This window comes from Mobula birostris, chromosome 19 (genome assembly GCF_030028105.1).
Source record: "Mobula birostris isolate sMobBir1 chromosome 19, sMobBir1.hap1, whole genome shotgun sequence".
In the NCBI taxonomy this organism is placed as follows: Eukaryota; Metazoa; Chordata; class Chondrichthyes; order Myliobatiformes; family Myliobatidae; genus Mobula; species Mobula birostris.
This window is the reverse complement of record NC_092388.1, coordinates 49,219,419-49,232,314: the sequence shown is the minus strand read 5'-3', so window position 1 is coordinate 49,232,314 and position 12,896 is coordinate 49,219,419. Positions and strand designations below refer to the sequence as shown.

Below are 12,896 nucleotides of genomic sequence, written 5' to 3'. Positions count from 1 at the left end.
AGATCATGAGTATTATGTACATACAGTATTTGACAGCTAGCATGGAGTGTGAGATTTGCTGTCAAGAATTTGTTTTGAAACAAAATTCATGGGTAAGCTTGTGAAAAGTGTGTATTAACAATAGCCATGAAGTAAGTGTGCTTTGTCATTAACTCTCCTAAACCCTGAATTAAAGTTTACAGATTTTATATTTTCACATGGGGCATAGATAAAAGGTTAATTGTTCCGATTCATTCCAGATAACCATCCCTCTCACCACAGTGTGAAGGAACCCTTACCAAGGGTAGAGTTCCTTCCAATGCTGGGTCTGCATTCAGAATCGGGTTTAATATTACTGACATATGTCACGAAATTTGTTAACTTTGCGGCAGCAGTACAATACAATTCATGACAAATATAGAAAAAAATAATTAAATGAATTACAGTAAGTATATATGTGTATATTAAATAGTTAATATAAGTAGCGCAAAAACAGAAATTTTTTAAAAAGTAGTGAGGTAGTGTTCATGGGTTCAATGTCTATTCAGAAATCAGATGGCAGAGGGGAAGAAGCTGCTCCTGAATCACTGAGTGTGTGCCTTCAGGCTCCGGTACCTCCTTCCTGATGCTAACAATTGGAAGAGGCATGTCCTGGCTGATGGGGTTTCCTTAATGGTGGATGCCGCCTTCCTGAGCTACCGCTCCTTGTAGATATCTTATGATTGAATAATCATTACTTTCGCACAGTCATATTCACTGAATGATGTAACACAAAAGGAGAACATTTTACCTGCTTTGGTTGTTCGATGGAACTATTCAATTACTCTTATTCTCATACCCTCTCCCCATAACCCTTGTATTAAATGAAAGGATTTTTAAAAATAAAAGTTGTTACAGAGTCAGTGTTACAAAATGTTAAAAAGGGCACAATTCTTAACAGAAGGCTGGAGCAGGCGAACTTTGGTGAACTATGATCAAAGTGAAAGAAGGTAAGGAAATGAATGGGAAAATTAAAATACAAATCCCTTTTACAACATGAAGTGCAATGTTGGCTGGTAGTTACATGAGACGGCAGCACACTAAATTTTTCAAGTCGTATTGTTTGCAGTTCCTCTGCTTCTGTGGCACCTGGAAGTAACCACAGAATTATTGGAGTAAGTAAGGTGTATAATATGATTAATATAATTTTATTAGTCATTGTATTTAAACAGCCAAAGGATTATACCGTATTTGCAACAACTTGCATTTATTAAATAAAAGTCTGAAGGTTCTTCAGTGGATTGTGACAAGAGGAATTTTGACATCTTGGGAGCACCACATAGTGGAGTGGTTAGCCCAACGCTATTACAGCTCAGAGCGTCAGAGTTCGGGGTTTAATTCCAGTGTCATCTGTAAGGAGTCTCTACATCCTTCCTGTAGAATGCATGGGTTTTCTCCGGGTTCTCTGGTTTCCTCCCACAGTCCGAAGACGTACCGGTTAGTGGATTAATTGACCATCATAAATTGTCCCGTGATTGGACTGGGGTTAAGCTGGGGGTTTCTGGGTGGTGTGGCTGGTAGGATCTAATCCACATTGTATCTCTAAAAGTAAAACATCAAGTTTCAGAAGCAATTAAGATGGACGATCAAAAGCATGGCCAAGTGTAAATTAGAAAAAAAAACATTGTACAGTAATAGAATACAGAAAAGAGGAAAGGAAAGGAATTCTAGAGCTCAGGTTTTGGCACCTGAAAATAATTGGGGAATATAAAAGCATATGAAAACCAACAATCCTGGACATTTCAGCCCATGAAATTCAAGCAGACAAACTTACTGGTTCAAAATACAAGTAAATGGATCCATTGCTGTGGCCTAATGAAAAGCAATAAGGAATAAAAGTTAAATCAGTGGTTTCTCAGCTTCTGGATGATATGTAACCTTTTAGTATGTGTTACTTTAAATTTCATGATTACAGCTCCTGAGCATATTGGTTGAACCTTATAGCTGCTCATAAGTCTGTAATGGTGCGGTGATATTGTCGATAACAGTAATTGTCACCATTTCTGCAAGAAGCCAATATCAATCTAAGTGTTCTGTGAATTCTGAAAAGTGAATATAACCTGATGTCACACCATAGCTTTTACCCAGAATTCTCATGACAAGGCCATAAACCTCCAGTCAAGGGAGGCAATTATAATTTCACAGTTTAAAATTAAATCTCTTCCCATGTGCTTCATCGTAATAGGAGCTGTCACATTGACACAACTTAGCAATTTTGAACTCTGAGAACCTCACTGGTCACAAATTAAATGTATTTTTCAAAGCCAAGCCAAGAAATGCCTACAAAAAAATATTACTTTCAGCACCTATAACACTAGGCAGAGTCAGCATTTAAGAGCTTGAACAGAAGTTTGCAAACTGTTTTTCTCCTAGATCAAAACTAATAAAAATGTGATGTGCCCATGTATCACTGATTGTATTTGAAACAGTCAACTGACCTCCCGTCTCATAGTTGCTTCTCATATATCAGTTTATGTCTCGACTATGCTTGTTTTTAGTATTAAAGCATTAGGAGTATCTTAGCAACACACACGAAATGCTGGTGGAACGCAGCAGGCCAGGCAACATCTATAGGAAGAGGTACAGTCAACATTTTGGGCCGAGATCCTTCGTCAGGACTAACTGAAAGAAGAGATGGTAAGAGATTTAGTATGCTAAGAGTATATTAGCAAGGGTTTATTTCTCACATTTTTCAACCTACCAGTAAAGCGCAGAAAGTAAAGTGCTGAAATTAAGAGATTGTTGTTATGGCACCACTCAGCTAGATTTTCAATATCCCTCCTATATGCTGATTCATCACCACCTTTGATTGTGGAGGAGATATTGTTACCAATCTGAACTAAGTCTGCAAGTGAGGAAATCGGGGATCCAATTGCACATGGAGGTATTGAGGCCAGGGTCCAGGAGCTTATTGATTAGCTTTGAGGAGATGATGGTGTTAAATGCTGAGCTGTAGTCGATAAAGAGCACCCTGATGTGTGCACCCCTGCAGTCCAGATGTTCCAGGGTTGAGTGAAGAACCAATGCGATGGCATCTGCTGTGGACCTGTTACTCCAGTAGTCAAATTGAAGCAGATCTAAGCCGCTTCTCAGGCAGGACTTGATGTGTTTCATCACCAACCTGAAGCAGATGGGTACCACTTGTAGCACTTGTAACCTGAGATGGGTGGAGTTTACAATTCTCACAGCTCTATAATTTCCTCCGGCATCCAGGTTGGTGGATTATTTAGCCACTGTAAAGTGCCCTGAGAGTGAGTGAGTACTATAAAACTGGGCTGAGTAAAATAGGATTAGTATAAGTGAGCAGTTGACATCTGGGGCAGGGACATACTCGATGGGCTGAAGGGTTTGTTTCCACGCTGTATCTCTCAATGGGTGTAAAACCTTTAATAATTTTAAAGGGCTCTATCAGGTCAATGTCAGCAGTCAGTGTCCATTATTAAGGACCCCCAGCAGATGCCATCGCATTGGTCCTTCACTCAACCCTGGAACATCTGGACTGCAGGGGTGCACACATCAGGGTGCTCTTTATCGACTACAGCTCAGCATTCAACACCATCATCTCCTCAAAACTAATCAATAAGCTCCTAGACCTTGGCCTCAATACCTCCATGTGCAATTGGATCCCCAATTTCCTCACTTGCAGACTTAGTTCAAATTGGCAATACCTCCTGTCGATATACTGATTCATCACCACCTTTGATTCAGCCAACAACAGTAGTGTTGTCAGCAAACTTAAATACAGCATTAAATATGTATGCCCTCATCTGTATGTACTCATCCTTGTAAATTCTCTCTACATCTTTCAAATGTTTTATATTCCTACAGGGTGCACAGATCAGATTTCTACACAGTACTCCCAAGTATGGTCTAACTAATGTTTGTTCAGGTATAGCATAACTGCCTTGCTAGTTTTATTATTCTATCTCTCTAGAAATTAACTTTACTTCTCTATTTTCATTCTGGAATTGTTAATTATGGTAGTAACTTTAGTGATCCATTCTGACTATTATTACGTGTTTTATTTATAGATATTCTATTCTCCCTTATTTCTCTCCTACCAGCAATGTTCACATAACTTATCCTCAAACATATTATATTCCATCTTTTAAATATACTTCATCTAAAGTTAGAAGCCCAATGTCCGTGAGTCCACTGAGAGCTGCAGGTCTGGATGGCCATCCTGGGGATTAGGGAAGTGTCTGTGTGTGTGAGAGAGAATGAGTTGGGAAGGAGGAAAGGGGCTTGTTTTGCTGTTGTTGTTTTGTTGCTGTTGAATCTATATCCAATCTATGAGTGCAATGAAGACCTCCATGCCTTCGTCAAACTTCATTCTGGCTCTCCTTGCTTGTTGCCTGGTGGTTACACGCTACATGTTGACAGCTGAGACTCACCAACAAATTTGTGACTTTGCATTGCTTAGCTTTTATCTGCAGTTTTTTTTGGTCCAGCTTTTAACTGGTCTGGAAAACTTGATCATCATTCCGAAAATGAGTCAAAATATAAATTCCCCTTTCAATGTTTAAGTGGCATCTGTTCTGCCCTGGTCTCTAACAATTGAAGTTGTTCTTTCTCCTCCATTCTCAATATAGTTCATTTAGCAAAAATCAACACATTTTCTCTCTACATGGTTGCTGCCAGACCTGCATTTCCAGTATATATTATTTTGCTTTTATTCTCAAAATTGATAGAAACATAGAAAACATACAACATAGTATAGGCCCTTTGGCCCACAATGCTGTGCCGTACACGTACTTACTTTAGAAATTATCTAGGGTTACCTATAGCCCTCTATTTTTCTAGGCTCCATGTACTTACCCAGGAGTCTCTAGAAAAACCCGATCATATGCCTCCAGCACCATCACCAGCAGCCCATTCCACGCACTCACTGCGCTCTGCATAAAAAAAATTACCCCGATATCCCCTCTGTACCTACATCTGTACTTCCAAGCACCTTAAAACTGTGCCCTCTCATGTTAACCATTTCAGCCCTGGGAAAAAGCCTCTGACTATCCACAGGATCAATGCCTCTCATCATCTTACACACCTCTATCAGGTCACCTCTCATCCTCCGTCACTCCAAGGAGAAAAGGTCGAGTTCACTCAACCTATTCTCATAGGGCATGCTCCCCAATCCAGGCAACATCCTAGTAAATCTCCTCTGCACCCTTTCTATGGTGTCCACATCCTTCTTGTAGTGAGGTGTTAAGGAGAGGAAATGTAGGCTTGATATTGCAAGCTGCATTGTGAAACCAAATCCGTCTATGAACCAAAGCCCTGATTTGGCATTCGATTTGGTAGAACTTGTATAACTTGCTTGTTAATGTACACTGAAAGCATGGTTGTATTTAAGTTCTACTTGTACATAAAAGCCTAAGGGTTTTATATTGAAATATTATCACCATTGCTTGGAAAATGTAATTAATAAATACCAGTTTATATCACTTGTGATTCAGACGTTTAATAATTCCTCATCTTATGTATAATTCACAGTTCTTTGCAGAGTGATTTTAATTCTCATGTTGAAATAAGCATAGGGTTGTATAAAGAAGCAATAAATTATTTAAAATGTGTGTTACTGAACTGCAACAAGATTAATGCAGGAAATTGAACAATGACTAAATAAAAAACAGAAAATATGATCTCTAAGATAAAAAGACAAGTGCAACGAGTAGTGTGTAATTAAAATTGCCTGAGTGAATATGAATACAGTCTGTATCTTCCGTGTGGATCGGACTTACCCTGCTGGGTCCCTGTCTGATTAGCTACAGTGCATCTGCTCTGCTTCTCAGTACCCATATGTAATGCTGAAGGGAATTGTTTTCTTATTGTATCAATCAGAATAATAACATCCAGAGCTGTCGGCCCTGAATGACTCCAGATCATTGTATGGTGGGAGAGTGGTTGTGAAAGCTTTTTTCTCAGACATTATGATGGCTGCATTTTTTCTCTCTCTTTTAGCACTGTGCTGTGAATCACATATGACATTTAAGTGTAGTAGCTGTCTCATCCCTTCCCGTACAATGACAAACCTAACCTAATTATGCTGCTTTCCCAGACAGGTTATATTAAGCCTGTGAGTGGATCAAAATTAAATGTGAACTTGACATTAAATTAGCGTGTGGCAATAACAGAAGTAAAATAAAAGCTACCCCATTCTAAACTCACAACACATACTCCATGTCAAAATTTAGAGAAGTTCATCTGGCCGTCAGCATGAGTAGAAGGCTCCCATGTGAATTCATTTTGTTTGGATTCCAACATCTGTCATGGTCTAACTCACTGTAAACTTCTCAGGCTGCAAGGTTAAGATCAAATGCACCATCACAAAGAGCACTGACTGTTACCAAGTTGTGCCATTTACCCAGTATTAGGCACAAGAGCAAAGCATTGGCTCCTGTTTCACCCACCCTACATTGAAATAGTGACCAGGAAAAGCCTCTCTTCATTTCCACCTCATGTAGAACAACTTCTTGTGCTCTGATGTGACAGCTATATTTTTATATGCTGTTATTAACTTAAAACATTGCCAGGCATGTCATAAATCCTTCAATCCTAAGTAAAGACAACTCTCCCAGTAGTTGAGCAATAATAGACAAGGGATGCAAGAGATTTTATCTTAAGACTCCAGAGGGTGATAGTGTCAGAGCAGATTACTAAGGAGTGAGCAGATCACTGAGAAGAATGAAATGAACTGCTAGCCCAGCAGGCACTGTGGGTCAGCAATCAGTGGTGACGGCTGAGACATAATCCCAGTTGCAAAGATACGGAGGAGTATCAGTCTCCTCCAACTCCAATATCACTTCAACATAACGCTTCGACTGAGCTGATATGTGAGGTAGAAATGAACTATATTTTATAAAAAGAAGTATTGAGTAGGATCAGGGTTCATTGTGAATATGTATTATTAGGACCAACCTTACAGTTTGCTGCTTTCTCTGGAAAAGTGCATTCTCATGATATCCTCATACTGAGAGGTGCCTATTTTCATAGTAATATTATTTTCTGTAAAAGGATTGTGGACAAGAGAACATCCAGTTCAGGACAATATATTTATTGAGATACAGCTCGGAGTGAGCCCTTTGAGCTGCACCACCCAGCAATCCCCCGATTTAATCCGAGCCTAATCACAGCACAGAGTAATCTACCAACCAGTAGGTCTTTAAATTGCAGGAGGAAACCAGATCACCCGGAGGAAATCCACATGGTCACTGGGAGAACGTACAAACTCCTTACAGAGAGCAGCGGGAATTGAACCCGCGTCGCTGCTACTGTAAAGCGCTGCGCTAACCACTAGGTTACCGTGCTGACACCACCCATAGAGTTTGGCTTATTCATCGGAAACTTAGAAGAAGACCCGTAGAAAACCAACTAGCCCCTTGTGCCATTTAATATGATCATTGCTGATCTGCCATTCTCTGCCATATCCACTTGGTGATTCTATTAACTTATATTTGGAATGCATTTGATGACTGAACTTACATGGGCAGTGAATTCCAAAGATTCATCACCCTCTGACTGAGGAAATTTCTCCTTGTTTCTGTTTTAAATTCCATTCATTTTGAAACGGTTCCGTTAAGACCAGAATTGTTCTGTGATTTGACCTTCATATTCTGCAGCACGATACTACTTCAAAGAGACTCAACCCAATTATAGAGAGGCTTCACACACATTGAAATAGGCTAATGTTTCCCTCCAGGCTGTTTAAACTTGGAGCATGCCAGAGATCAGGCAAAGCGCACCACCCATAACACTCAAAATCCTGTTTGCAGGGACATTAAAGGGGATATCTTTGGACAAGCTGTTATGTGGGGTAGAAATTTGGATCTAACGTAATCCTTGTTAGAGCTGATTAATTAATGCTAACTTGACTGTAACAAGGATTGGTCTTTCAGATTTTAAAGCAGAAAGGGTGGAGAGAGCTTTAAATTGATGTTTCCTGAGGTTATAAGCAACTATTGCCTTGATTGCTAATTGTTGTGGGATTAATTATGGGAAGAATCAAGAGAGGTCATGTAGGTAGGGATAAATCTAGGGTAGTTTTGAAATAAGGGTGAGAACTTTAAAATTGAGGTGTTGCTTGATTCAGAGCCAAACAAGGTCATTGTGGCAGGTTGATAAAATAAGTTAGCACACAAGCAGCAAAGATGTGGAGCAGCCCAGGCTGACAGAGGGGGCAATGTGGAGGTGGGTTTGCAGAGCATTGGATTGTTGAAATCTGCTGGTAAAAAAGTGTTAAAAGTTTTAATCATGGGTAAATGAAAGAGATGCCAGTGACAATGTTACAAAGGAGTGAAAATAGGCAATTTTACAGATTGAAAAATATTAATTAAGAGCACAGCTCTCCTGACATCAATCAGGGGAGAAAGGTCCCTCCGCCAGCTGTAGTTGCAATGAAATGACTGTGTCGTGAGCACTGCCTGCCTTCATTCTAACATCTAAATACCTTGCTTATTTTCACAGTGCAGAATTAGGCCACTCAGCCCATCAAGCTTGCTCTAGTTCTAAGCTGAGCAATCCCATCTGTCCCTTTCCATTTTCTCTATTCTTCTTTAGCTTATAGAGTCATGAAGTCATACAACATGGAAGGAGGTCCATCAACCCAACTCATCCATGCTGACCAAGTTGTCCATCTGAGCTAAGCCTATTTGACTCGGGTGCCTCTAAACCTTTCCTAACATATACCTGTCCAAAATTCATTTGAATATTGTTAATGCCTCTCACATGCCCTTCAATTTGATTCTTTTGCTACTTATCTACACCGGAGGGTGATTCACAGAAGCCGATTAATAGACAATCAGCTGTTTTTAGTGTTTGGGAATCATGCAGGAGATGCTGGCAATTTCCATGAAGAAAGTTATGGATGACAGAGAAGAAATGATTCCATTTACTGACACCTTATTATCCAAAGTGCACCAGTCCTGTGCAGGCTAGTTGTTTTTAAGACATGTGTTTAATAGCTGTCAGTAGATCTGCGGATCTAAGGGTTCCTGAATTTAGAGAATGGCAATTCTGCTTGTGCCTTTGAGAATAGAACTTGTCTGTCACCAACAAAGAGAGGAAAATACATTTTCATATGAAAAGCAGCATTCTATGCTACTAATAGTAGATTTTGATCAGTGTGTGAATATGGTTTGTTTTGCACTTGAAACAATGGCTCTCACCTCTGGAATGAGTTTTTTTTGTAACTACTGTTGACGTTTTCTTAGCGGAATTGTTAACTCCCATGTTATATTTACCCTAGGCAATGAGAGGCTGATTTAAAACAAGTAATTCATCTTTATTTAACTGTGAAAACGGCCATCGGAGATATACCCTGTCTAGAGCAAGGACATGAAAGTCTTGTATAGATTCAATTTTAGGTTCTCTTATTAAATCACATTGAATTTACAGTACAAAACAGCCCACTGGGATATATTGCCATTTAAGCTCTAATTGATCCTCCTCCCATCACTTCACCCTATCAGCTTGCCTCTTAAATTCATCTCTTTTATTCCCTATAATGTTTGATAGATTATTCTATCAAGTATTATTCTCTCTGGATGAAGAGATCTTTTCCTGAATTATTTAACAGTTTTATTGGTGACAGCCACTTCTATTTAGGCCTCTAGTTTGGTCAGTCTTCATTCCTTTAGATCTCCTTGTAATTTGTAAGAGCTCTTTGAAGTATTCTTTGGGGTTCCTTTCCCTTAAGGTGCTCACTCTTTCCAGAGAAGTGTCTGGTGTCACCCTCATTCTGGTTAGTTATTTATGGTTCAGCATTTCAAGTTATGTAAACTTTGGTAATGGCAGGAGATCAAGGTGTTCCACTCCTCCAGACTGATGCTTCCAGGTGAGGCCAAGATTCACCCTTACCCCCACCCCCAGCCTCATTGAGTGCATTCGCTGCTCTCAATGTGCTCAAGAGCAGACTGGACAAGTGTCTGCCCTCTGTCTGCAGTAGCCGTCCCAAACCCTCTGCTGCACGCCATTTCATTTCCACTTCTCATTCCCACGCCAACTTGTCCAAACCTCAGTCCTCCGCATTGCCAGGGTGAGATCCAAAGCAAACTCAACAAACAACACCTTACATTCCACCTGGGTAATCTACAACCCAGTGGCACGAACACTCCATTTTCCAATATTGGGTAACCCTCCTTTCTCGAGTGTTTTCTCTTACTGATCCTTCTCTAGTCACCACATTTCTGACCCCATTCATACCCACATCCAGCTCCCCCACTATTCATCTGCAGCCATTGATTAGAGTACTATGTAGACACAGTAGAAGCACTCCAGCACAAGTCCAGTGAAGAGCTTTAAAAACCCGGTCTCCATTAAAGAGGGGTACCGTCTAGCGGAGCGGTCATCATAGTGGTCTGGTCTGAGTCAGAGTGGTAAGGTTTTGGCTCAACAGGGCTTCGGCGAGAACAGGCGGAGGCAAGGTAAGTAAGTAAATTCATTCCTTGTTTCTTATTTAACTCTTGAGCGAATAGGGAGTATGTCTACAGGGCCAGAGTTCTATTCTGGGTGCCAGATGTAGGATTTCTGGCACCCAGAACAGAAAGACTATCAGCCTCTCTGATGGCCTCATTTGCACCAGGGGCATCAAGATGCAGCTCCTTAGAGACAGTGTTAAGGAACTGGAGCTTCAGTTCAATGGCATTCGGCTTGTTAGGGGAAGTGAAGAGGTGATAGACAGGAGCTACAGAGAGATGGTAACTCCAAGGCTACAGAAGACTGATAAATGGGTGACTGTCAGAAGAGGGAAGGGAGAAGGTCAGATTCTCAACAACAGAGAGTTCTGTGGCTGTCTCCCCCCGCCCCCCCACCAATAAGTACTCCATTTTGTGCCTCGGGCACTGTGTCTGGCCCAGTGGCTCAGAAGGGTAGGGAACTACGGAGGATGACAGCAGTAATAGGGTACTCTATAGTTAGGGGGACAGAAAGGGAAATACAGATGGTAATTTGTCTCCCAGGTGCCAGGGTCCACGATGTTTCTGAAGGCATCTACAATATCCTAAAAAGGTAGGGTGAGCAGCCGGAAGTCATGGTACATATTAGTACCAACAATATGGGTAGGAAAAGGGAGGAGGTCCTGAAAACAGAATACAGGGAGTTAGGAAGAAAGCTGAGAAACAGGTCCTCAAGGGTAGTAATCTCGGGATTGCTGCCTGTGCCACGCAACACTGAGGATAGGAATAGAATGAGGTGGTGAATAAATGTGTGGCTGAAGAATTGGTGCAGGGGGGCCTGGATTCAGATTTCTGGATAATTGGGACCTCTTCTGGGGCAGTGTGACCTGTACAAAAGGGAGGGGTTGTACTTGAATCTGAGGGGACCAATATTCTTGTGGGCAGATTTACATAGAAACTTTGAAAACATACAGCACAATACAGGCCCTTCGGCCCTCAAAGCTGTGCCAAACATGTACCTACCTTAGAACTACCTAGGCTTTACCCATAGCCCTCTATTTTTCTAAGCTCCATGTACCCATCCAGGAGTCTCTTAAAAGACCCTATCGCTTCCGCCTCCACCACTGCCACCGGCAGCCCATTCCACGCACTCACCACTCTCTGTGTAAAAAACTTACCCCTGACATCTCCTCTATACCTACTTCCAAGCACCTTATATGTCCTCTCGTTCTAGCCATTTCAGCCTTGGGAAAAAGCCTCTGACTATCCACATGATCAATGCCTCTCATTATCTTGTACACCTCTATCAAGTCACCTCTCATCCTCTATCGTTCCAAGGAGAAAAGGCTGAGTTCACTCAACCTATTCTCATAAGGCATGCTCCCCAATCCAGGCAACATTCCTGTAAATTTCCTCTGCACCGTTTCTATGGTTTCCACATCCTTCCTGTAGTGAGGCGACCAGAACTGAGCACAGTACTCCAAGTGTGGTCTGACCACAGTCCTATATAGCTGCAACATTACCTCTCGGCTCTTAAGCTCAGTCCCATGATTGATGAAGGCCAATGCACCATATGCCTTCTTAACTACAGAGTCAACCTGTGTAGCAGCTTCGAGTGTCCTGTGGACTCGGACCCCAAGATCCCTCTGATCCTCCACACTGCCAAGAGTCTTACTATTAATACTATATTCTGCCATCATATTTGACCTACCAAAATGAACCACCTCACACTGATCTAGGTTGAACTCCATCTGCCACTTCTCAGCCCAGTTTTGCATCCTATCAATGTCCTGCTGTAACCTCTGACAGCCCTCCACACTATCCACAACACCTCCAACCTTTGTGTCATCAGCAAACTTACTAACCCATCCCTCCACTTCCTCATCCAGGTCATTTATAAAAATCACAAAGAGTAGGAGTCCCAGAACAGATCCCTGAGGCACACCACTGGTCACCGACCTCCATGCAGAATATGAGCCGTCTACAACCACTCCTTGCCTTCTGTGGGCAAGCCAGTTCTGGATCCACAAAGCAATGTCCCCTTGTATCCCATGCTTCCTTACTTTCTCAATAAGCCTTGCATGGGGTACCTTATCAAATGCCTTGCTGAAATCCATATACACTGCATCTACAGCTCTACCTTCATCAATGTGTTTAGTCATATCCTCAAAAAGTTCAATCAGGCTCGTAAGGCATGACCTGCCTTTCACAAAGCCATGCTGACTATTCCCAATCATATTATGTCTATCCAAATGTTCATAAATCCTGCCTCCCAGGATCTTCTCCATCAACTTACCAACCACTGAAGTATGACTCACTGGCCTATAATTTCCTGAGCTATCCTTACCTTTCTAGAGCTGTTGAGAGTGGTTTAAACTAATATGGCAGGGGGATGGGAACCAGTATGATAGAGCTGAGGAGGAGCCAGCAGGTTTACAAGTAGATGATGGACCTAACATGAATGCAAAGAAGGACAAGTCAGTGATT

General features: G+C 41.4%; 1 long non-coding RNA gene across 2 annotated transcripts in view; it reads right to left on the bottom strand.

Moving 5' to 3' along the window:
- Nucleotides 1-12,896, bottom strand: part of LOC140212585 (uncharacterized) — a 29,275-nt gene that overhangs the window by 4,582 nt on the left and 11,797 nt on the right. For both annotated transcript variants that reach the window (XR_011889753.1, XR_011889754.1), the window contains exon 2: nucleotides 1,043-1,107. This is a non-coding gene — a long non-coding RNA (uncharacterized lncRNA). The remainder of the gene's footprint in view (nucleotides 1-1,042; nucleotides 1,108-12,896) is intronic.